The 26,886-nt window shown below is 39.8% G+C and overlaps 1 pseudogene; it reads left to right on the plus strand.

Moving 5' to 3' along the window:
• The first annotated feature begins 466 nt into the window (after positions 1-466).
• LOC149249518 (patellin-3 pseudogene) lies at positions 467-25,408 on the plus strand (annotated as a pseudogene).
• The last annotated feature ends 1,478 nt before the right edge of the window (positions 25,409-26,886 follow it).

Below are 26,886 nucleotides of genomic sequence, written 5' to 3' on the forward strand. Positions count from 1 at the left end.
TTGTTTTAACTGTGGTTGTGTGTTTGTGGCTTCATATCTATTGGGGGTGAAGCCCTTTTCTCTAATCTAGTCACAGTAGATCCATAGTTGGTTGAGTGTCACAATCAGTCTTGAAGTTCTGTGGAAATGTTTTACTGATACTCATAAATTAGGTAAGGGAAACGCTTCTGTGAATGCTAGTGTCCTGAAAAAAAGGCGGTGAGTTGAATTAAAACAGCATTGAACGTGCTCCTGTGGTGTGCGCCTTGTGTGAGATAGCTGATATGTCTATCTTTTTAGATTTATTTGATAATGATCCTTTCGATGATCATTTTCTCAGGAACCCATTTGGGATTAGCAGTATTTTTGAGTTCTTGGATAAACAATGTCATGTTGTTGAGGATCATGTTGTTCAAAAAATCACTCATGTTGAGGTTCCAGCCCAAGGGGATGTTCTGAAGCATGAGGAAACTGTAACTGAAAAGAAATGACTGTCTCAGCCCATTCAACTGAGGCTCCTGCTGTTGATACTAAAACCGTAAAGGAAGAAGAAACAACATCTACCCCTACACCAGTTGATGCTGAAGCTCCAGTTGAGGTCACTGTTACCACGGTAACTGAGGAGGTTGTAATTCAACCTGTAGAAAACGTTTTCCTATGGGGAGTTCCTCTTCTTCACACCATGGGTGATGAATGTACTAACGTGATTCTGTTGAAGTTTCTCAAAGCAAGAGACTTCAAGGTTTCTGAAGCCTTTACTATGCTGAAAAACACAATTCTCTGGAGGAAACGTTTTGGAGCTGACAATATTTTGGAAGAGGACTTTGATGCTGAGTGGAATAATGTGGCTTACATGCATGATTATGACAAGGAAGGACATCCAGTATGTTACAATAATTACGGGGCGTTCCAGAATAAGGAGCTCTACCTGAAGACATTGAATGATGCTGGTGACTGCTTTTTGTGGTGGAGGATTCAGTTATTAGAAAAGGAGATACAGAAGCTGAGCTTCAACCCTGGAGGCATAACTTCAATGGTTCAAATTACCGATCTTAAGAACACGCCTGGTCCTGCAAAGTGGGGTTTGTGTCAAGTTACCAAAAAGGCATTGACAATTCTTCAAGACAATTATCCAAAGTTTGTTGTTGCTTGTCCTGCCAGAGTGACAGAGACCTTGTTCAAGTACATTTCACCAGAGTATGTGCCAGTACAGTATGGAGGTTTGAGCAGAGAAAATGACGCAGAATTCTCTGCAGCAGATGGGGGAGTTTCAGAGTTGTTTATCAAACCAGGGGTGAAACAAATGAACAAGCATGGACCCTTTCGTAAGAAGACAAAAATAAAATGTTTTATTGTAAGCCTAGCTGAGACTTAGAACAGCAGGCAAGTTAAAGTTTAGGTCGTCGTAATTAAGAGTATAGTGTTTTGTTTATTGTTATATAGTTGGAATTAAGGGGGAGTGTTGGAAGGAGCTAATTCCAACTACCTGTAGAAACTTGAATAATATAACACTTATTCACAGAGATTATCCTGATTATACACTATTTTCGGAATGCATGCATAATACATAACCTCCTCTACCATTGATCATCAATTTGCGAAATTAAAAAAAATCTCATGCACACATTGAAACATCAATCGCACATATCAACACAGTATGTAATGGGGAAAGCATACAGTTGAAAACCCCCAACTATCTGTATATTATAATGATAGAGAACATGTAACAACACATAGTACAATACTCCTCACAAGTACTTAGTACTATCTCCACATGATACACACAAACTAGCTCAGATCTGAACAAGTCACGGGTTTAAATCTCCTCCACTATTTGCCTGCCTCTACTGCGCAATCCAAGTTGAGAATAGATCAAATCCAAGTTCGAATTCCCTTGGCTTTTACTTCGCAATCCTCATTGGCAATCTCAATCAATGATTGTGCAAATCTCATGCACAACTATAGTCACAACTGATAGTAGTCTTACCCTTTCACCCACCTCTAACACTTGTCTCCACTTAACTATCCATGCACTGAGTTAACTGATGTATTATTTAGTTGATTTATGAGTTAATAATTAGTGAATTAATTAATAATTAATTCACATCACTCATCACTAGTGTATTTGTTAGTTATACTAAATACAACTAGTTCAACTAAGTCAAACTGAACACAATTCCATCAACTCCTCAATCAACTCCACCAAACTCAATCACTTGAGTTCTCACTGAAGTCCATCATGCAATAGCTCAACTAACCCATAGGAAAAGCGTATTTCCTTCTGGCAGTTGCATGTGCCACATCCGTAGCTCGAACTAAAGTGCCACAAGAGGATAAGATAATGTTTATAGTCCAAATATTATTAAGAGCTAATAATATTCGATTATTCTATTTTTTGACTAGCAGTCTAAAACTCCGCCCATATGTCTAAAAATAGAGGTCCATCTATTTTTACCAACATGACCAATCATCCATAAATAGCATCCTACAACTCATAGACCATGATCCATATGTCTAAAAATAGACTTTGCACCAAAAATAGCCTGCGGGCCCACTTAGTGAAGGCGACTTCTTTTCACTAAGCTCCATCATCTTGTTGCATTTTCAACACTCCCTTTCAACAAGATATGGATTATCTACAACCCCTATCTTGCCTCTATGGTATTTGAATTTTCTCCTGGTGAGCGCCTTCGTCAAGATATCAGCATCCTGATCCTCCATGGGAATGTATGAAAGTAACATGATTCTCCGCTGCACACAATATCTGATATGATGGTACCTGATGTCGATGTGCTTGGATCTATCATGAAATACTGGATTAGCTGAGAGTTTAATGCAACTCTGGTTATCACAATAAATCACAGTAGGCTCCAAGTGTGACTTGAACAACCTGACTAGGATCTTCCTCATCCATATAGCCTCGCATGCAGCCAAACTTGCTCCATATACTTGGCCTCTGCTGAACTAAGTGCCATGGATCTCTGCTTCCTGCTGTACCAAGAAACTGCTTTTGACCTGATACTAAAGATCCCTCCAGATGTGCTCTTTCAGTCTATTGGGCTCCCTGCCCAATCTGCATCTGTGAAGCCACATAGCTTCACCTCATCCTCCTGTCTGTACCACAATCCATATCCCGATGTGCCTCTAAGATAATGCAATACATGCTTGCCTGCCTTCCAGAAGAGCTTGGTTGGCTTAACCATAGCTTGTGAAAGCTGGTTAACAGCATAGCATATATCGGGTCGTGTATTGACCAGATACATAAGCGACCCCACCAACTGTCGATAAATAGTGGCATCCACTACCTCCGCTGAAGTAGCATCCTCCTTCCTCCAACCTCCAGGAAGAGGAGTATCAACAGGCTTGCAGCCATGCATGTTGAACTTCTCCAGTATCTCCCGGGCATACTTACCCTGAGAAACAAATAGTCCATCACTGCGCTGCCAAATTTTCAATCCCAGGAAATAATGAAGGAGGCCCAAGTCCTTCATCTCAAACTCTCTAGCAAGATCCTCCTTGCATGAAAGTATCAACAACTCATCTCCCGTCAAAATCAAATCATCTACATAAAGTACAATGATCAACAACTTACCCTCCACCACAATCTGGTATAGGTTAGGATCCGCCTCACTCTTGGAGAATCCAAGTCCGGTGAAATAACTATCTATCCGTGTGTACCAAGCACGAGGTGCTTGTTTCAACCCATATAGCACTCTCTTGAGCCTGCACACATGCGACTCGCTGCTGAAGATCTCAAAACCTTCGGGTTGCTCTATGTACACCTCCTCCTCAATGACTCCGTTGAGGAACGCAGTCTTCACATCCATCTGATGGATGTGCCACCCCATCTGCGTTGAGAGAGCAAGAATCGTCTGTATGGAAGAATACCTTGCGACAGGTGCAAAGGTCTCCTCATAATCGATCCCCTCTATCTGTGAGAAGCCTCGGGCAAAAAATCTTGCCTTGTACTTCTCCACACTCTCGTCAGCTGCCTGCTTCACTTTGTAGATCCATCTCGAACCCACCACTTCCCAGCTCATCTCGGCATTGGGTGAACTTCGTGAGATACTTGGGCATACTGTCTCCTTTCTCACACTTAATGTTTCTGAGTTTATCCTTGAGTGCCAACTTCCTCTGGTCACTCTTGCTTTGGAATAAATCTGTCAACTCTTTCCACGTCAAGTATGGAGAAGCCTTTCCATGCAGGCTGGATACAATGTGATCCTTCACGCCCTCCAACAGAATCCTTCGACACTTTGCTATCTTCTTTTGCCAAGCCTCAACTTGAGCAGCATCAGTAGGCTTTGGGACCTCAGCCTCTATGAACTCCTTCAACCCATTTTCATCTAACATCGCCTCCATCCTGTCTTTCCATGCAATATAATTCGAGCTGCCTTCAAGAGAATACTCCAATCGCAATCCGTTGAAAGTCATTTCAACTTCGACACCAAGAAAACACTGCTGCAAATTCAAATTCCACCAGCTCAAAACTCAACCACTTCTGATCTAAAATTCGTGAGAACAAAGTATTTCTCGTACAAAGATTGAATGTATGGGCATTTACCGGATATCTCACCTTCCAAAAGAAGGATGAATCCAGAGACTACCTGGCCCGATTACAGACTCTGCCTGAAGAAATAAAAATGTAATCACTTTCTGAATAACAGATCTAATGATCAACTTCGCCCTGATACCATGTAGAAATTTGAATAATATAACACTTATTCACATAGATTATCCTGATTATACACTATTTGCGGAATGCATGCATAATACATAACCTCCTCTACCATTGATCATGAATTTGCGGAATTAAAAAAAAATGCATGCACACATTGAAACATCAATCACACATATCAACACAGTATGTAATGGGGAAAGCATACAACTAAAAACCCCCAACTATCTGCATATTATAATGATAGAGAACATGTAACAATACATACAATACTCCTCACAAGTACTCAGTACTATCTCCACATGCTACACACAAACTAGCTCAGATCTGAACAAGTCATGGGTTCAAATCTCCTCCACTGTTTGCCTACCTCTACTGCACAATCCAAGTTGAGAATATATCAGATCCAAGTTCGAATTCCCTTGGCTTTTACTTCGCAATCCTCATTGGCAATCTCAATCAATGATTATGCAAATCTCATGCATAGTGTTATCACTCAGGTTGTCCTTAAAGCTCCTTAAAGGATACGGCCGAGGTAACCACAAACCAATCTTTGGACTGCATGTCCTAGCCTACCTGCAATTAGAGAGGGCTCTCTCTATATAATTTAACTTTGTTTTGGGTTGATTTTAGGCTAGTTATGATTTTCTTGGGTTTTGTTTTGATTTTGGTGGGATGGAGGATTTTTTCAAACAGAGTTGGGATGCATAGTGTGAGAAGTTCAAACCATTGGGCATGGAGTCGTGGATTAGGCTTGCTGTTGCGTTTTCTTGGTCACATGAGGAATACAGAGCAGGATAGCTACACATAAAACAATATTGAGCTGGAATAAAGATGGAACGAAGGTCAGTGAATGAAAGGCAACTAAGTAGCTCTCATTATGCTAACAGAGGGAAGGTGAATGAACATTTATATAGGAGCAGTCAAGGATTCCTAAACAACATTCATATATGAAGGAACTAGCGTAAATATGAGCAAATCAATATTCATATTCAGGACTAATTCAGAGGAAAAAATAGATAAATCACAGAAATTGAGAACAAAATACAACTAAGTGAGCTCTGAACTATTCTTTCTTTCTACTATTTAGATAGTGAAACAATGATGGCATAAAACATATAAACTGTAAACAGAGATAAGAAACACTTATTGGGCTATGTAGAAGCGTTAGGATTCCATAGTCACTCTTCAGACATTAAAACACAACAGCCAGTTCATCTCCTAAACATTCCAGCGATCTTTGATTATAGAGACTCTCAGAAAATACAATGCAAGTCTAGAGGAAGTTATCGACCAACCAACCTTTAAAACAGTGCAGAGGGTGGTTTAAATAGAAAATATTTACAAACATCCCTTGAACAGGTGTCAAGGGAGAAAATATCTCAAAATATCTATCAAAACAGATTCAAAAGAGATCTGTGCAATAACTGCTTCTAATGCTAAGTTGTGCTAGAAATAAATGCAATAAAATATCTAAAACATGTGTTCATGAGGGAGCAGCCTCATCAAAATGGCTCTTTAGGGCTGCGCATGGTCCTGCAGCTTCAAAAATGGACTAAAAGTGTTCCTTGAGCCACGCGCTGTCCTCTGTGTGATAACTGCGCATTTAAGGAAGCAGCGCTGCTCCAAAATATGACTGGGTTCATTGTGTTTGCCAATATCTGCTTTGAAAACCCTTTACTTGTGCCTTCAAGTGGTCCTGCTGCCTTAAATGGAAAAAATTGAGAGTTGGTGAGCCATTACAGCTCAATGATGCTTTGCTATAACTACGGGGGCCTTTCTGCCTTCATCTACTTTGAACCGCAATACTGATACTGTCTGTCGCTTTCCCGATACCCTTTGACATGCACTTGAGCCTTCTCTTTCCTCTGATACACTTTACGCTGTCAAATCGCCCCTTTTCTGCCTTTTAATGCAAAATTAACTGCTGCAAAGGTTCCCCGTGGCTATTGGAATGCTATCAGCGCTGGCCGATCAAAAATGGTACTAAAAATGATGAACAACTGCTAACTTGCGGAAGACTGGATGCTGGAGGCACGCCGAGGCCAAAATCCTGCAATTTGGAGCTATTTCGGGCCTGGAGCGATCAAATATGGACTAAAGAATGCCATGTTTCTTTTGGAGGCGAGGTGGGCACGGGCGCCGAACTGTTTAAAAGAAAATGGCCCTTTTCCCTCTTATAAGGCAAAAAATGCTTTAAACGTGAAAATCCATCAAAATTGGGGCAGGAGCGATTACTATTCATAAGATTGAATGCTGGCCGTTGGATCCGACGCGGGCCGATCCAACAGCTGGCACTAAGTCGCATCGGGGCGGACCATTGGTCCCAACACATAAAACCTCCGAAATGCCGCGGACCCGAAATGCTTATATGCCCTTTCTTTATGGAGATCGGGTCCGATCCGTCGGAGCTTTCATATCGGCGGATTTGGTAACAATGGGTAAGTGGACCCGATATACTATATGTTGCACTTCATAGCTTTTCGGCTCCGCTGGTCGGAGCCATATAGGAGTGATGCGATTAAATATGGGCCGTTGATCTCTGGGCCTGAATGGGCGGCTGAGATTAACTCAGCAATTCACTATCGGCGGGGTCATGGGGTTGCCACATAGAAACGCCGAAACCCATCGGACCCGATAAGTTATACAGGCCCTCTTTATTTTATTTCGGGTCCGACCCATCGGCGGAACCCAAATCGGCGGTTTTAACAGTGGAATGGGTCCGCGGACCCGAAAACCCTTAACACTGCATTTGATAACTCATCGGCTCCGCCAAATCGGAGCAGTATATGGGGCGATGTGAAGTGGGGGGTCGCGCGACAAGATCTGGACCATCAGATCTGGGGCCTGATCCAACGGTCCTGGATCCGTCGGCGAATCGGCAGTCGGAGGGACCAGAGGGCGGCACATATGGAATCGCCGAACTGCGCGGACCCGATATACTATTACCGGTCCACTTTATATGTTTTCGGGTCCGGCCCATCGGCACTATGCCCCATGCCTTGAGACTTAGCCATTTTCGCTTATATATGCCACTGCCCCCTCCCGATAGCGATATCGCATCGGAGGGGGATCAAACAGATCTTTATCTCATCGGAGCACGCTTTTTATGAAAAGGCAAGGCAAATGAATTAGGAGGGGTTTATATATGATGTTTTAAACATATGATTGCCCCCTCGCGATAGCGATATCGCATCGGAGGGGGTCCAAATGAAACTTTATTATATCGGACCCATGTTTTTGTGAACTGCCAAGCCTTTTGGGAAATCGGAAGGGTTCCTTTATAGTTTGGCATGGATTCTAAGGCATCAGAAGGGGTTCGATAGCCAAAAAGGGAGGATTTTATCCTTTTTTGAAGGTTTTTCATGGTTTTTGCATGGTTTTTGTATTCTTATGCCTTGGAAGGAGTCCAAAGGCACTTAGGGTGAAAGTGATGTGGTTTTGAGAGGGGTTTAGTGGCCAAAGAGGGTTTCATGCCTTATAAAGGCAAACCAAGGCCAAAGAGATGATTTTAATACATATGAAGGGAAACGATGCAAAGGAATGAGTCCTTATGCATTTGGAAGATGGTCAGAGGGGTCAATGAGGGTTCTTGCTGAGTTTCAGATAAACTTAGCAATTCCCAAGGATGTATATGGTTATTTCTCAACCAAGGGGAGGGGATAAGTATATAGGGGAGTTATAGAGATGGTTTTAGTAGGGGAAGGGAAAAGAGATATGGAGTTACATAATAAAGTTAGTAGTTAATATGATAATGATGAGAAAAAGCGCTAAGAATGAAGTCTTAGGCTATCAATGGGGGAAAATGACTGATAGAAGAAGTGTGAACATTCCTTTAGTGAAGCAGATCTTCACCAAGGCAGATGATATGGAGAATGATGGTATCAAGCAGATCTTGACCTCTTTAGAGGAAGTTAGTGAGTGATTTGGGGAAAGAGGAAGAAGGGGAAGTTAGACATGCCTCGCTTGAAGTCCTCCAACTGAACAACTACCTTCAACTTGTGATATGATAGATATAACACTTGACAATATGAAATGGATCACAAGCCATGATTCTGCAACCACAAAGCTACCTACCTGACCTATTCACCTAGCATTTTCTCTTCTTTTTGGTTTGGGTGCACTTGAACTAGCATACCCAGCTTTTCACTCTTTCTTCTTGTTGTGCTCCTATCTACTTCTACACTTATTTCAGCTAGGGGCTCAGATTAAGCTGTTGAGCACCCTTGTTTCTCTACCTATCTACAAATCTGCCAAGATTAAGCTGTTTGGACAGATATTTATTCTCTATATTCTACAACAAGAAATTGAAACCTAGGGAGGCCAAGATTAAGCTGTTTGGCCTACCCTTAACTGAAAACTGATCAAAATGGATTACTTATCAAAACTGGAACAAAGCAGTAGCATTAAAACTGGCACACCTTCATGGATACTTCTCTGGTCATCTGTAGCAAATATGGAGCATTGCAGCATGCATGCATAGTACGACATATTTGGCATGTAAAAATGTCGATCATGAAAGATGATTAACCTGTTGCAGCAGGAGGCTAACAGTGGCTCCACTTGGGGATGGATTTTCCTTGTGACAAAGAACAGCAGGTCAGAATGCCTTGATCCTCTGTAGTTGCTGTTAATTGAAAATCTCTTCCGTGCTAACTGCTGAATGACTAGAACTTTAACTTCTGAATGCAGCACTCCTCCTTATCTGAAACACTGTGAAAAATAAAGCATCGCTTGCTTTCTTCTGCGTGCTTGATATTGCATACACTTTTTCTTGAGCACTGCCTTGTGAAATAAACACAAAAAAGGGAATAAAACTGGAGCTCTTCTTTTCTTGTCTTTGAAAGGGTGCTGAAGTAAACTGAAAATCCTCCTTTCTTTTTGATACTGTTGACTTGAAGACTACAAGCTGCAAATAGCTTCTCTTTAACATAAATCACTGTGATATGACAGCGCTGCTCTTGCTATTTTGCTGAGATTACTGCAGAGACAGAGATTAAAAATAGAGGACTTGCATTGGCTGTGTCTTCACAAACTTTGTTGTTTCTCCTCTAACAATCGGACTGTTTATACAAAATAAAAACAAAAGTGCTGATATATACAAATATCAATGTACAAAGAGATATTTACAAAGCTGTGTTATGTTCAACAAAAGGGATCATGATAATGCTTCAGCATACGTCCATTTACAGGGCCTTCTTCAGCAATGCTGCCCTCTACAGATTTGAGGAAATATGTGTTATTTCCCTGAACAGCAGAAATAACAAATGGCCCTCTCCAAACGAAATCAAATTTTGCATGTTTTCCCTTGTCTTCTCTTCACGAGCCCCACCTTAGAACTTTGTTGCCAACACAGAAATTCTCAGCCTTAGTTCTCTTATCAAACATCCTTTTGAGTTTTTCTTGCATAATTTGAGCGCTGTCATAGACCTGCTCTCTTGTCTACTGCAAATGGATTGTTTGGTTTATCATCCTTTGTATATCATTTGGCTCAGCTTGAATCTCTTGCAGCAGCTTGATAATAGGAATGCCCAGTGATGAAGGAAATTTGGCCTCCATGCCATATACTAGCTCATAAGGGCTCATCCCAATGGATTTCTTGGTTGATAATCTGTCTGCCCATAGGGCATTTGTGAGCTTTCTATGCCAGTTCTTCTTGTTTTCTTCTAAGGTCTTCTTAATGATACTGATCAGGCTCTTATTAGATGACTCGGCTAAGCCATTACCTTGAGGGTAATAGGCTGTAGAGTGGCCTAAGGTAATGTGAAATTTATGGCAAAAATTGATCATCTTTTTGGATTTGAAAGTAGCGGCATTGTCAGTGATGATCTTCTCAGGGCAGCCAAATCTAGACAGGATATTGCACTCAAGGAATTGGATAATGGTGGTGTCATTGGCCTGCCTGCATGGAATGGCTTCAATCCACTTGGTGAAATAGTCGGTGGCAGTTAGAATCCACTTATGCTGGCCTGAGGAAGAGGGATGGATTTCTCCAATGAAGTCAAGACCCCATTGTTGAAAAGGCTTCTCAGTTGAGATGGGTTTCAGAGGCAAGGGGAGCAGCTTTCTTTTGCCCTCAAAGATTTGGCATTTGTGACATGAGATAGCAAACTTCTTTACATCTGCAAACAAAGAGGGCCAATAGAAACCAGCCCTTAAAATTTTATCAGCAGTGGACTTCCAATATAGATGTCCTCCACAGTTCCCTGCATGGAATTCTTTCATGACATTGTTAGTTTCATTCTCAATCAAGCAGTTAAGCAATATGCCTTCATGATTTTTCCAAAATAATGCACCATCTAAGACACAAAATTTCAAAGCCTTCATTCTTAAAAATCTCTTCTTGGTCCTGGACAATCCTGGGGGAGCACACAGGTTTAACAATACAAAGCAAATATCAGCATACCATGGGGATTGCAAAAAGGTGTCACTGATCTGTGGAGTCACCAGCTCCTGTTCATTGTCCAGTTGGTTGATGTCTAAGGCTTGAAAGTTTGTTTCAGACATCAGTTTGGCTAAACCTTGTCCCTTTATTAGCTTGGTTGGTTTTATTTCTATGTCATACTCAAGAATGTTAGCAATCCACTTGCCTCTTTTGCCTTCTAATCCTTCTTGGGTTAATATGTCTTTTACAACAGCATTTGGGACATAGGCAATCAAGTGTGAATATAAAATGTAAATTCTGAAGTCTTTGATTGCTTTAACAAGGGCATAGGCCTGCTTCTCCATGATTTGGTACTTCAGAGGTGCATCTCTTAAGGCTCGGCTGAAAAAAGCAATTGGCTTTTAATTTCCTTGGTCATCCTTTTGCAATAGGACAACAGCTATGGTATTATCAGATGCAAATGAAAATATGATAAAGTCCCTATCAAATTGAGGACTTGTGAGGACTGGGGCTTGAGTTAAGGCAACTTTGATACTTTCAAATGCTTGCTTGGTTTCAAGAGACCATTTTACCTTGGCATCCTTCTTTAACATGTTGCTCAATAGTCTTATCAGCTCGGCTAGATTTGGGATAAATCTCCTTAGGAAATTGATCTTTCCTAGGAATTCTTGCAGCTCTTTTATGTTTCTTGGATATGGGATTTGGAGAATGGCTTGGATCCTTTGCGGATCAATTCTAATCCCGTCTTTTGAAATGATATGTCCAAGTAATTTGCCTTCTTCAAGGCCAAATAAAGACTTCTTGGGGTTCAAGGAAATGCCATATTTCCTACATGTTAGGAACACTTGTCTCAAATGTCTTAGGTGCTCTTGATCAGATTTGGAGAAAGTGGTAAGATCATCAAGATAGACAACCAAGAAATCATGGATTTCCTTGGCAAATGCAATGTCCATGGCCCTTTGAAAGGTGGCACCTGCGTTCTTTAGGCCGAAAGGCATTTTCACATATTTAAATGTTCCCCACAGTGTGGTAAAGGCTGTCTTGTCTTGATCATCTGGGTGAACCAGTATTTGATTAAAACCTGAAAAACCATCTAGCAAAGAGATTCTAGATGACCCCACTACTCTTTGTAGGATGTGGTCCATTTTGGGCAATGGGTAGTGGTCTTTAAGGGAGACTTGGTTTAGGTTTCTCAAATCTACACAAAGCCTAATCTCACCTGTTTTCTTTCTTGTGGGAACAAGATTGGATACCCATTCAGAAAATCTAATGGGTGCTATAGCCTATGATACCTGCTTCAAACATTCTTTTCACTTCTTTCTCAATTAAAGGGAGAAGCACAGGATTGATTCTCCTCAGTTTCTGTTTGAAGGGCTTTTGATTTGGCTTTAAGGGAATGGTATGTTGAATAATTGAGGTGTCATAGGACTTCAAGTCCTCATAACTCCAAGCAAATACATCTTGGAATTCTTTGAACAAATCAACATATTTTGGCTTTTGATCGAGTGGCAAAGATTGAGATAGTTTGATCATTTTGGGCTTCTCTGCTATCCCAATGTTGTATTCTTCTATGACAGTGTTTATAGGCTGCATTTTTGGCTTTTTGGGCACATCATTTGCATCAAACATGTCTTCTAGTGGAGTGAGGCCAACCGGGAGAAAATTGTCCTTTAGATCAATGATTTCGGCCTCTGTTTTGGCTATTTCCTCCAAATGCATCTGTTTCAGCTCTTCTATGTTTTCTTCATCAAAGATGGTTGGCTGTAGTAATTTTCTAGTTGTTTTAGCTGTTACAGTTTGCTGGATTTGGTTTATTTCTTGCAGTGGATCATCCATATCAATGTTTAGGCCTGAAAACGCATGCTGTAAGGTAAGAAAATTGTTGATTTGAGCATCATCCTCAAACACTTGCCAATCCTTAACATCGTTAGGGACAACAGGCCTGTGCTTTATCTCAGCAGTAAAGTGGTGATTGGGCTCAAAAGGAAGCTTGCAAGTGCTAGCAAAAGTAGCTAGGCTGTGAGCATGCATGTTATTGCTTCTAGAAATCTTAGCAAGTTTGGATTCAGTGAAGGTATCAAGTATTGCAGTGGCAGCAGTCCTATAAGCTCTTAGTCTTCTATCATTGGTAACGAAGTTGCCCTTTATTTGTTGTATGATTAAATCGGAGTCACCTAGAATGGACACCTCTGCAGCTCCTAGAGCTTTGAGCAGTTTAAGGCCTAAAAGGAGAGCTTCATACTCTGCCATGTTGTTGGTACATCTGAAGTTAAGTCTGTAAGCATGACCCTCTGCATGGCTATTATGTGTATTGTGAATCCATATTCCTGCCCCTGCTCCTAGCTTATTAACAGAACCATCAAACTCTAAATACCATGTGATTTCTTGCTTGTGGTTGATATTAAGAGTTTCAGTCATTTTAGGATTGGGCAGACCTAGGTTTTGTGCTTCATGTGGTTCTTCTTGTATGCTGGTTGCACTGATTGTTTTGACAGTTTCTTGCATATGGGCAACCGATTCTTGATTGATGCATGTTTCTTGTTCTAAAGGCAAAGGCCTCTGATTAGTTGGAGGACTTGTTTCATCATTAAACAAAATAAAAGAATCCATATCAGAATGGATTGAATAGATAGGGAAATTCTGGGGATTTTCCTCACTACTTACCACATACTTCATCAGTGTTTCTCTATACAGTCTCTTTGGTTGCCCAAAGACTAAAATAGTGGCATAGGAGAGGTCTAATTGGAGAGATCCTTGGAGTTTTGCCCCCCAAGATCTTGACAACAGCATGCCATACTTTGGTGGAATGTCAGCAACCACCACATCCATGAGGATTGTCTTGTTTGGGTATTGGACTAAGGAGACACACAAGTCTTTGATGAGGCCTAAACATTTGACTTGACTTGAGTCAAAGGAGAATAGATCTTTGTAGGGTCTTGTTACATCAAGGTTTAGCTTCTCCATTACAGCTTTGGGAATAAGGTTGTGTGAGGAACCTGAGTCAAACATTGCATTATGTAAAACTTTATCATGTATGTGCAGACTGACATAAAAGGGTAGAACAGCTCCATGTGCTGATTTGCCATCAACTTCTGGATCAAAAAGAAACTCAGGTGTATCATCTAAAACATTCACATCATCCCTATTCTCTGGAATTTGCAGTGATCTTTGGATTTGTTGCCTATACACATCATGCTTTGCAAGTTCAGATAAGGGGATGGAAATCTTAAGTTTTCTTATTTCTGCTTCTAAGTTGAATGGTTTCTCTAATGGAGTCTTTGTGTTGGCGATAGCAGATTTCCCCTTTTCAAGTGTATTTTCTGCGTTTTCCTCTTGATTATCAGTGTTATGGTGAGTGATACCTTGCGGTATTTCTGTTTTGGGAAGGCTTTTAGGAGTGCTGTTCAAGTTATCTTTCGAGGAAGAGGGTGGCAGAGGCTGATCAATAGAAGGCTGTATGTCTGTTATGTCCTCTACAGTCACTTGGTGCGGGTTTGGGATAGTTATATCAGTTGTTTCTGTTATAATAGCCTTGCCTCTAATCTGGTTGGGTTGTTTGCCCTCCTTTGGTTTAACTCTTTCGGGCACATCTATGGTTCTTGTCCTCAGCTTATACTGTTTGTGGACTTCATAAACAGCTGAATCATAACCTTGTTTAAAGTCAAAAGACTCACCAGACTTAGTATGAAATTGATTAAAGTCATGCTCATCTTGGTCTTGTTGAGTTAGGAAAATTTGTTGCTCACCCTTCAAATCCACCAAGTTCATCTGAGTGTCCTCTATGGCATCACTAGAAGTGGATGCCTCTGCGTAGTTTTCTTGAAAAGGAGGTCTTATATCATGGTCTGGGCTAGACCTACCAGCATTTGGATTTTGAGTTTTCCTGAAATTTGGGTTCCTTATGGTATTGGGCTATTGCCCTTCCCATGATGATTTCCTCTCAACACTCTCTACTCTGTCTCCCAGCCTGTGCATACCATTGATAATAGCATCTAGCTTTTGATCTAAGGCTGAGGGCTCTTCCTTGAAGGTGGTTCTTCTCTCAGTTCTAGCTCTGTTTCTTTTGGCAATTAAATTTGCCTCCACAGTGACAGCCACATTTTGCATGTCTGCAAGGCTGTTAGGGGCTCTTTCTTTTAATTGGTAGGCCATATCTGGGTCGAATCCATCAGGGAATTTATATAAGGCAAGGTCAGGTGGGGGCCTTAAGTTTTGTGGGATAGCATTATAAATGCTATTGAACCTTGCACAATAGTCCAAGACTGTTTCTTGTGGACCTCTTTTGATTGTATCGTATTCAGCTAGTATGTGCAAGGGATCTTTCTTTTTCTCCCATCTGTTGATAAATGACTGGTATAAGGCTTCTGGGTCTGCTATGGAATTGGCTGGGAGTGCTCTAAACCAAGTCCTGACATCGCCTGTCAAACTTTGGACAAAAATCTTCATTCTCACACCATCATCGTCAATCTCATAGCTTTCAAAGTAATCCTGCATTTTCTTTGTATGCTGAAGGGCTGTGCAGGCACTTGTGCCATCAAAATATGTGATTTTAGTTTGGTAATCCTGAGGCATAGCCCCGGGATTTGTAGGCAGTTGTAAAGGTGCATATCTATTCGCCATGTTGGCAGGGATAAATGGAACAACAGGGATAAACGGAACAGCTAGAACAACTGGGATAATAGGAGTAGTAGTGGTAGTATGTGTAGTGAATGGAGGTGTGGAAGGAGTGCTTTGAGAGGTGGATGAAGAACAAGGGGAACTAGGGGTTGAACGAAATAAAACTTTGACAGGGGTTGGGCCACAGCGTGGGTGAACTGCTTCAGGACTATTATCAGCAAAATCCTCTCTTCGCTCTAGCTTCCTGAGGTTCCTTGGGATTATATTGGGATTTTCAAAAGCTGCTGGGGGATTTGGGTCTGGATTTGACCTTGTATAATGTGAATTCTTTTTGGGAGCCAGCTTCTAGCTTGTTTTTTGGGGATTTTTCTAAGAATATAAGGGTTAGAAAGAAACTTTTGAAGGTCTGGTTCCTTCCCAGTGGAGCTTTCCACCTTGATTTGTGAAATTATCTGAGGATGTTCCCCAGTGGAGTCGCCATTATGTTATCACTCAGGTTGTCCTTAAAGCTCCTTAAAGGATATGGCCGAGGTAACCACAAACCAATCTTTGGACTGCAGGTCCTAGCCTACTTGCAATCAGAGAGGGCTCTCTCTATATAATTTAGCTTTGTTTTGGGTTGATTTTAGGCTAGTTATGATTTTCTTGGGTTTTGTTTTGATTTTGGTGGGATGGAGGATTTTTTCAAACAGAGTTGGGATGCATAGTGTGAGAAGTTCAAACCATTGGGCATGGAGTCGTGGATTAGGCTTGCTGTTGCGTTTTCTTGGTCACAAGAGGAATACAGAGCAGGATAGCTACACATAAAACAATATCGAGCTGGAATAAAGATGGAATGAAGGTCAGTGAATGAAAGGCAACTAAGTAGATCTCATTATGCTAACAGAGGGAAGGTGAATGAACATTTATATAGGAGCAGTCAAGGATTCCTAAACAACATTCATATATGAAGGAACTAGCGTAAATATGAGAAAATCAGTATTCATATTCAAGACTAATTCAGAGGAAAACATAGATAAATCACAGAAATTGAGAACATAATACAACTAAGTGAGCTCTGAACTATTCTTTCTTTCTGCTATTTAGATAGTGAAACAATGATGGCATAAAACATATAAACTCTAAACAGAGATAAGAAACACTTATTGGGCTATGTAGAAGCGTTAGGATTCCATAGTCACTCTTCAGACATTAAAACACAACAGTCAGTTCATCTCCCAAACATTCCAGCGATCTTTGATTATAGAGACTCTCAGAAAATACAATGCAAGTCTAGAGGAAGTTATCGACCAACCAACCTTTAAAACAGTGCAGAGGGTGGTTTAAATAGAAAATATTTACAAACATCCCTTGAACAGGTGTCAAGGGAGAAAATATCTCAAAATATCTATCAAAACAGATTCAAAAGAGATCTGTGCAATAACTGCTTCTAATGCTAAGTTGTGCTGGAAATAAATGTAATAAAATATCTAAAACAGGTGTTCATGAGGGAGCAGCCTCATCAAAATGGCTCTTTAGGGCTGCGCATGGTCCTGCAGCTTCAAAAATGGACTAAAAGAGTTCCTTGAGCCACGCGCTGTCCTCTGTGTGATAACTGCGCATTTAAGGAAGCAGCGCTGCTCCAAAATATGACTAGGTTCATTGTGTTTGCCAATATCTGCTTTGAAAAACCCTTTACTTGTGCCTTCAAGTGGTCCTGCTGCCTTAAATGGAAAAAATTGAGAGTTGGTGAGCCATTACAGCTCAATGATGCTTTGCTATAACTACGGGGGTCTTTCTGCCTTCATCTACTTTGAACCGCAATACTGATACTGTCTGTCGCTTTCCCGATACCCTTTGACATGCACTTGAGCCTTCTCTTTCCTCTGATACACTTTACGCTGTCAAATCGCCCCTTTTCTACCTTTTAATGCAAAATTAACTGCTGCAAAGGTTCCCCGTGGCTATTGGAATGCTATCGGCGCTGGCCGATCAAAAATGGTACTAAAAATGATGAACAACTGCTAACTGGCGGAAGACTGGATGCTGGAGGCACGCCGAGGCCAAAATCCTGCAATTTGGAGCTATTTCGGGCCTGGAGCGATCAAATATGGACTAAAGAATGCCATGTTTCTTTTGGAGGCGGGGCGGGCATGGGCGCCGAACTGTTTAAAAGAAAATGGCCCTTTTCCCTCTTATAAGGCAAAAAATGCTTTAAACGTGAAAATCCATCAAAATTGGGGCGGGAGCGATTACTGTTCATAAGATTGAATGTTGGCCGTTGGATCCGGCGCGGGCTGATCCAACGGCTGGCACTAAATCGCATCGGGGCGGACCATTGGTCCCAACACATAAAACCTCCGAAATGTCGTGGACCCGAAATGCTTATATGCCCTTTCTTTATGGAGATAGGGTCCGGTCCGTCGGAGCTTTCATATCGACGGATTTGGTAACAATGGGTAAGCGGACCCGATATACTATATGCTGCACTTCATAGCTTTTCGGCTCCGCTGGTCGGAGCCATATAGGAGTGATGCGATTAAATATGGGCAGTTGATCTCTGGGCCTGAATGGGCGGCTGAGATTAACTCGACAATTCGCTATCGGCGGGGTCATGGGGTTGCCACATAGAAACGCCGAAGCCCATCGGACCCGATAAGTTATACAGGCCCTCTTTATTTTATTTCGGGTCCGACCCATCGACGAAACCCAAATCGGCGGTTTTAATAGTGGAATGGGTCCGCGGACCCGAAAACCCTTAACACTGCATTTGATAACTCATCGGCTCCGCCAAATCGGAGCAGTATATGGGGCGATGCAAAGTGGGGGGCCGCGCGACAAGATCTGGACCGTCAGATCTGGGGCCTGATCCAACGGTCCTGGATCCGTCAGCGAATCGACTGTCGGAGGGACCAGAGGGCGGCACATATGGAATCGTCGAACTGCGCGGACCCGATATACTATTACCGGTCCACTTTATATGTTTTCGGGTTCGGCCCATCGGCACTATGCCCCATGCCTTGCGACTTAGCCATTTTCGCTTATATATGCCACTGCCCCCTCCCGATAGCGATATCGCATCAGAGGGGGATCAAACAGATCTTTATCTCATCGGAGCATGCTTTTTATGAAAAGGCAAGGCAAATGAATTCGAAGGGGTTTATATATGATGTTTTAAACATATGATTGCCCCCTCGCGATAGCGATATCGCATCGAAGGGGGTCCAAATGAAACTTTATTATATCGGACCCATGTTTTTGTGAACTGCCAAGCCTTTTGGGAAATCGGAAGGGTTCCTTTATAGTTTGGCATGGATTCTAAGGCATCGGAAGGGGTCCGATAGCCAAAAAGGGAGGATTTTATCCTTTTTTGAAGGTTTTTCATGGTTTTTGCATGGTTTTTGTATTCTTATGCCTTGAAAGGAGTCCAAAGGCACTTAGGGGGAAAAGTGATGTGGTTTTGAGAGGGGTTTAGTGGCCAAAGAGGTTTTCATGCCTTATAAAGGCAAACCAAGGCCAAAGAGATGATTTTTATACATATGAAGGGAAACTATGCAAAGGAATGAGTCCTTATGCATTTGGAAGATGGTCAGAGGGGTCAATGAGGGTTCTTGCTGAGTTTCAGATAAACTTAGCAATTCCCAAGGATGTATATGGTTATTTCTCAACCAAGGGGAGGGGATAAGTATATAGGGGAGTTATAGAGATGGTTTTAGTAGGGGAAGGGAAAAGAGATAGGGAGTTACATAATAAAGTTAGTAGTTAATATGATAATGATGAGAAAAAGCGCTAAGAATGAAGTCTTAGGCTATCAATGGGGGAAAATGACTGATAGAAGAAGTGTGAACATTCCTTTAGTGAAGCAGATCTTCACCAAGGCAGATGATATGGAGAATGATGAATCTAAGAGGTATCAAGCAGATCTTGACCTCTTTAGGGGAAGTTAGTGAGTGATTTGGGGAAAGAGGAAGAAGGGGAAGTTAGACATGCCTCGCTTGAAGTCCTCCAACTGAACAACTACCTTCAACTTGTGATATGATAGATATAACACTTGACAATATGAAATGGATCACAAGCCATGATTCTGCAACCACAAAGCTACCTACCCGACCTATTCACCTAGCATTTTCTCCTCTTTTTGGTTTGGGTGCACTTGAACTAGCATACCCAGCTTTTCACTCTTTCTTCTTGCTGTGCTCCTATCTACTTCTACACTTATTTCAGCCAGGGGCTCAGATTAAGCTGTTGAGCACCCTTGTTTCTCTACCTATCTACAAATCTGCCAAGATTAAGCTGTTTGGACAGATATTTATTCTCTATATTCTACAACAAGAAATTGAAACCTAGGGAGGCCAAGATTAAGCTGTTTGGCCTACCCTTAACTGAAAACTGATCAAAATTGATTACTTATCAAAACTGGAACAAAGCAGTAGCATTAAAACTGGCACACCTTCATGGATACTTCTCTGGTCATCTGTAGCAAATATGGAGCATTGCAGCATGCATAGTACGACATATTTGGCATGTAAAAATGTCGATCATGAAAGATGATTAACCTGCTGCAGCAGGAGGCTAACACATAGCTATAGTCACAACTGATAGTAGTCTTACCCTTTCACCCACCTCTAACACTTGTCTCGACTGAACTATCCATGCACTGAGTTAACTGATGTATTCTTTAGTTGATTTATGAGTTAATAATTAGTGAATTAATTAATAATTAATTCACATCACTCATCACTAGTGTATTTGTCAGTTAGACTAAATACAACTAGTTCAACTAAGTCAAATTGAACACAACTCCATCAACTCCTCAATCAACTCCACCAAACTCAATCACTTGAGTTCTAATTGAAGTCCATCATGCAATAGCTCAACTAACCCATAGGAAAAGCGTATTTCCTTCTGGCAGTTGCATGTGCCACATCCGTAGCTCGAACTAAAGTGCTGCAAGAGGATAAGATAATGTTTATAGTCCAAATATTATTAAGAGCTAATAATATTCGACTGTTCTATTTTTTGACTAGCAATCTAAAAATAGACTCCGCCCATATGTCTAAAAATAGAGGTCCATCTATTTTTACCAACATGACCAATCATCCATAAATAGAATCTTGCAACTCACAGACCATGATCCATATGTCTAAAAATAGACATAGTCTAAAAATAGACTTTGCGCCAAAAATAGCCTGCGGGCCCACTTAGTGAAGGCGACTTCTTTTCACTAAGCTCCATCATCTTGTTGCATTTTCAACACTACCCACCATCCAGAATTCAACAGAAGGTTTAAATGTAGGTTCTAGAGATCTTTGACAAATGACAAAGCTTCCTGAAGAAGCCACTGACCCAATTAATCTCCAGAACCTTCTCCATCCTGTATAAATACCAGTTTAAGCGATGAATGGAAGGAAGTTGTGAAGTTTTCTGAGTTCAACTTTTGTACTGTGTTAATGTGTTTGCGTCCCTGCTCTCTCTGTCAGGAAAGGGGCTTTATTTTATTTTTTTTCTATCAAAATTGATTTTGTTATTTTTTGTTATGAAAATAAATATTAAAAAAATTTCCTATGGAAAAAAAAAAAAAAAAAAAATATATATATATATATATATATATATATATATACTGAAATTTTATTTTTTTTAAAGAAGAATATATATTGAAATTTATTTTAAATTGAATTATGAATCACCATTTTTTGTGAGTGGTATGAGGAAAAATAAATTTTGCAATTTGAGGGGGTTGATTGTAGCATATATTATAATTTTTTAAATGAGATATTTGAATTTGTCTTTGAATCATTTGTAGTATTAAAAACTTGAACTCACTTGTTTTGTTTTGGAATTAGATTTTAGATTTCTAAACTTTTGAACATGGGAAACGTAAGGAATTGTAAATGAAAGTATGATCGCATTAGAACTAATTTAAAGGGGAAAAAAATGAGAAACCACAAGCAAAGATGAGAGCATTAAGACAATAGAGAGGTTGAAAGAAATGTGGACATACCAAATAGAGAGACTGAAGGAGATGCGGAAGTACCAAAGCTTAAAGAAGATGTGAGAGTACAAAATAGAATCTTGAAGAAGATGTGGAGTTAAAATATAGAGAGTTTGAAAGAAATGTGGATTTACATGGAAATGATGAGGAAATGAGAGAAGTCGATGAACTTGTCAACAAGAATATCAATAGTACTAGTGAGTCAATTAATAATTTGAATTTTGAATTTTGTAATCGTTAGATTAAATTATATTTCAAAATCTCATTATAATCCATTTTAATAATGTTCAATATACATACATGTCAAGTAAATTATAAATTTATATTTTTTTTATGCGGGGACAACATTTAACCCCCAACAAGATCCTACCACATCTAAAAAAACATGGAAATTAATTGGAAGTTACAAGAACATTGTCTTCGATGATAATTTTCTAGAGAATATGGATCCAACTAAAATGGAAGAAATGGGGTCATTAATGAATGAACGGAAAGTTAGAAATAAAGTAAATGCAGTGATCAAAAAGTTTTTTAAAGGTAAATTTATCATAACACAAGCTCAAATGTTACATAAACTTTTAAAACATAAATATCTAAGAAATGCAATTCAATTACTAAGCATTAGAGATTCAAAAGAGGTGTAGGTAAATGAGTTGGTATCAAAAGATATGACATCGGCCCTTGGCACACTTGCAAAAAATCGATCTCGAGATGGCAAAAGTTCTCGTAGAGCATTGTTAACAAGTATTGTCAAAAAAGGAATTACATCAAATCTGTTGATGTCAATTGTAGCAAGAAAACATCAATAAAAATTCTATGGAGGCATAAAAAATTTAGGATTGAAGTAGATGAGAATGATTAGCTTGCATGTTAGGCTAATATCTGTAGGAAATTCTATCAAGATAGACTTCTAGATAATGTGAGAGACAAGGTGAAATATTTTTGGGATTTGAATTCTCATGTGTCACCAAATCAAAAGAATGTTGTGCGACATCATATATCTAGAGGGATTTATGATACTCATGCCAAACATATAACACAAGTCAGTCAAGTGGATTTATTCTGGAATTTAATGGAGAGCAACGTTGATGTGAAGATTTCCCTTAGCACATTTGTGAATCTTAAACCATGATATGTCAAGTCAACCATTGTTCATGACACATGTTGTTGTTAATACCATGTAGAATTCCAATTACATTATGAAACATTTCTAAAATTTGGCATAGAATATTGGTATAATGATCGGACCCCTCATTCAAGTGTTTGTGAATTTTTATCTAAGATATTTTGGGTAGAAGAAAATGAATAATTAGTTTACAAGAAAGAATGTGTTGGTGGAAGAAAATGCAAAGAATGCTATCATTCGGTACCATTTGATGCTAAGTATCCCATTGATATATTGATTTTTAATTGTCAAATATCATTGTGAAGTGGAAAAGATATGAATATGTTATGTACATTATCATTATAGACTCAGCAACAACATCAAGAAATATTAATTACTTGAAAACGACGTTTCCATGACAGATTTTATGGACAAGTTCAAGGAGAAAATATATAAATATATTAAGCACTCCCATATAGAAAAATGGCAGGACTTACAGTTCAAACAATCATGTGAGGTGTTCCCAAAGCGAAAAATACTATGGGTGGTTGATTTTGCTGAGAATTACATATTCGCTCCACAAAGGGAAATACAAAGTGAATATTATCATTCAAACCAAGTCTCTATACTCATGAATATATTATATAGGCATGCAGAGCTTAGTATCGATGATTCTAGTAGTAATGAAAATAATCGTGAAGTAATTAAGGAGATCATTTCTACATTAGTGATGATCATACACATGATACATGTTTTGTTCAACATTGTTTTGGTATTCTTTATAAGGACTTTGAGATGAAAGATCATTGTTAAAGAAAATTGGGTATTATTAGATGGTCATGTTGGTCAATTTAAATCATCATGATCATTCTTATGGTTGTCTCGCCTTCATAAGAGAATTGGCATTCGTCATGGATGGAATTTCTTTAAGACGAGGCATGGAAAAGGAGAGCATGATGGTGTCGGGGCATGCGTAATACGTTTAGGAGGCATCAATTGAATCTAGAGGCTTCCTGACTTGTAGATTCAAATGATGTTGTTAATTAGTGCAAATAAAATTTAAGCCATATATTGAATCCAAGGATGGCTCATGTGCATAGGTCTCTCTCTCTCTCTCTCTCTCTCTCTCTCTCTCTCTCTCTTTATATATATATATATATATATATATATAGAGAGAGAGAGAGAGAGAGAGAGAGAGAGAGAGAGAAGCATATGTGTGTGGGTGTGTTTTTCTATCGAAAATATATATTTATAAATCACTAAATTTGACTTACATGAGTTTTTGTCAAGAATTTACTTTTGGAATATTTTGATGGGTGATGTTGATAGATAGATGCCATATAATTGTCAACAAGTCCATGGAAAAAGAAGGTTGCACTCTATTAGAAGTGAGAATATGGGAAATATATTCTCAATTTATAAACAAAAGTACTCTTGATTTTGCCTCGCATGTATTGATGATATAGAGTCCACCAATGAGTGTGTAAACCACAATAACAAATATGTTAAACCATGGATACATGAATAACTAATACCATTTCCACAACATCCAAGGTTGACTGATGAGATGATGGACAATGAAGTTGTTGTGATTGACAAGGATTATGATCGTCTTTCTGATATGGTTAGATAAGATTATGTATTTGTTGTCATTGCACCAGAAGATAATCCAATGAAAGTGCATTATTATTTATTGTGATGCACTAAGTCAAAAAGAACATTGATCTAAGAGTTGAATGATCCTTCAAATTATACATATCCAATTGGTTCAATGGTGTTAATGGGACATTTATTTGAAGAAGTGAAGAAATGTAAAGGCCACATGGTTTTTCGAGACTACCAGCCAGATGTTATATAAGCCCAATATAGTCATTTGGTCATAGCAACTTGGTTGCAGTTGAAAGAAGTGAAGAGTAGAAAAAAGTGATGACAATGGAAATTATCCATAAAAGATCATGATACCATTCTTGAAAATTTTCCACTAACACATTTCATGTGAATGGAACACATTGTTCGATGAAAAGTTCTTTATATATAGATGTGTACGTGTAAATTATATTAAATCTATTCTTTTTCCCTAAATAATTACCCTATTGAACTATAAATTTATAGCATAGGTATTATATGTTGTCTTGAATTTAAAGAAACAAATACTTGTTATATTGTTATATATTTATTATATTGTTATAGGAAAATATTAATGAATAATAATAATAATAATATTCATTAATATTATTATATAACAATAAATGAATATTATTATTATTATTCATTAATATTGTTATATTGAAATAATAATATATTGTTATCTTGATTTCTTGTTATACTGAACTATATATCTCTTATATGGTTATATAATAAGTTATTAATGAATAGTAATAATCATAATCATTAATATTGTTATATTTAATAATAATATATTGTTGTCTTGATTTATTGTTATATTGTAACAATATAACTGTGTTAATAAATAATGTTATCTAGAGGTATTTCATAACTTATTAAATTTGCAAATGGGGATGACATATTTTCAATCAATTACTGGAATAGAGGATTGTCAACTATAAAATTCCAATGCATAATTTAAAATTCATTAATATTTCTTTATTAAAATAATAATATTTTCCCCGGATGCAGGTGATTAATGGCGCTGGTACAGCGCAGCTCATCTAGGTGGGCAAGTGGCGTGGCCACATGGCCACCCATGCTGCAACCAAGACGCCCACCGCCATAATTTATGGCATTTTAATGTTGTCTGAAAGCCGGAAAACATTAATGATGGGTGAGGGCCGAGGTTACCTAACTCTGATCCTTAAGATGGAGAATGTGGAGCGCATTCCCCCTGTTTAGCCTCCTCTAGCCTGTAACTGCCTCCCCGCTGCTGCAAAGCCAAGCTCTCGCACGACTACGGGGAGAAGGTGCCAGATCCTCTGTTGCATTGAAATGGTCAAAGGTGCCCACTTCTCGCACAACCTACTTTGCTGCTACAGCGCTGCTGCTTCGGCCCTGAACTCTGCCTCTGGTAATCGAATTCCTCACTCTCCTACCTCCACGAGCCATTCCATCCCTCCTCCTGCTCCTCCAAGCACCCGTCAAACCAATACTTACCAGGCAAATATGCCTCGTTTGAGGCACAGGATGAGATGTAGAAGGGGTAGCAGCAGAGGCAGAGCTACTCACCCTCCCTCGCTGTCCCTGTCTGACTCAACTCCTGCGGATTCCTCCTTGCCCTCGACTGCTGCTCACTGCACGGATCGGTATCCCAACACCCGCAGTGGCAGAGGGAGTGCCCAGATGACTAGCTTTAGGTGAGATGCGGAAGCCCAGCAACCCCCTGATGACTCTGTGCCGATGATGAATCCCTGTCATTCTACCCAGTTCCAGTTCAGGTGCACTTTGGAACGCCCATGTATTATTGCTACCATCTCTGTTGCCTTCAGAGAGGAGCCACAGAGCACTGACGTCCCGGCACGCATCATTCAGGACAGGACTGGTACTAGTAGATGACAAACTCATGGTAGCAGTTCGGGGACGCGCAGAACTCATGGTGAAGCTCTGAACCAGACGGACGTAGCTCAGGTTCACAACACTCCAGACAGCAAGGCGAAGATGGAAGCCACGACGAGCACTCCAGGTGGCAAGACGTAGATGGAAGCCACGACAAGCGGACAACAGCAAGACGTTGAAGATATGGATGCCTACGGGTGTCTCATTGTGGAGGAACCCCTGCCACCTGCTGACACCTAGCAGGCCACGATTTTTTTATTCAGGTTTTTAGACACCCGGTCACCATCTTAGGGGTCTTTTTTGAAGCTTTTTGTGGTAATTGTTGTCATTTGGGGTCAATTTTGTTTTTATTCTATTCAAAAAACTCTTCTACATGGTAATTACAGGTTGGTTCCCCTGCGTGGGCAGCTCACATAGTGATTTTTGGACTGGTTTCCCCTTGAGGGCAGTCTCTTTTTCAGTTATTGTCTGTTAATACTTGGTAAACTCTGAGACAGGTTCTGCAGAGGCCGGTGCCTCCATGTATCATTATTTTTTGTCTCTTTAATAGATTTAGTCTTATTTAGAAAAATAAAAATAAAATAAAATAAAATATTGTGTTATCTTCATTTCTTGTTATATTCATTTCTCGTTAAATATAAACA

This window comes from Pinus tabuliformis, chromosome 7 (assembly GCF_031772625.1).
Source record: "Pinus tabuliformis cultivar Carrire ecotype Pingquan chromosome 7, CPIR1, whole genome shotgun sequence".
In the NCBI taxonomy this organism is placed as follows: Eukaryota; Viridiplantae; Streptophyta; class Pinopsida; order Pinales; family Pinaceae; genus Pinus; species Pinus tabuliformis.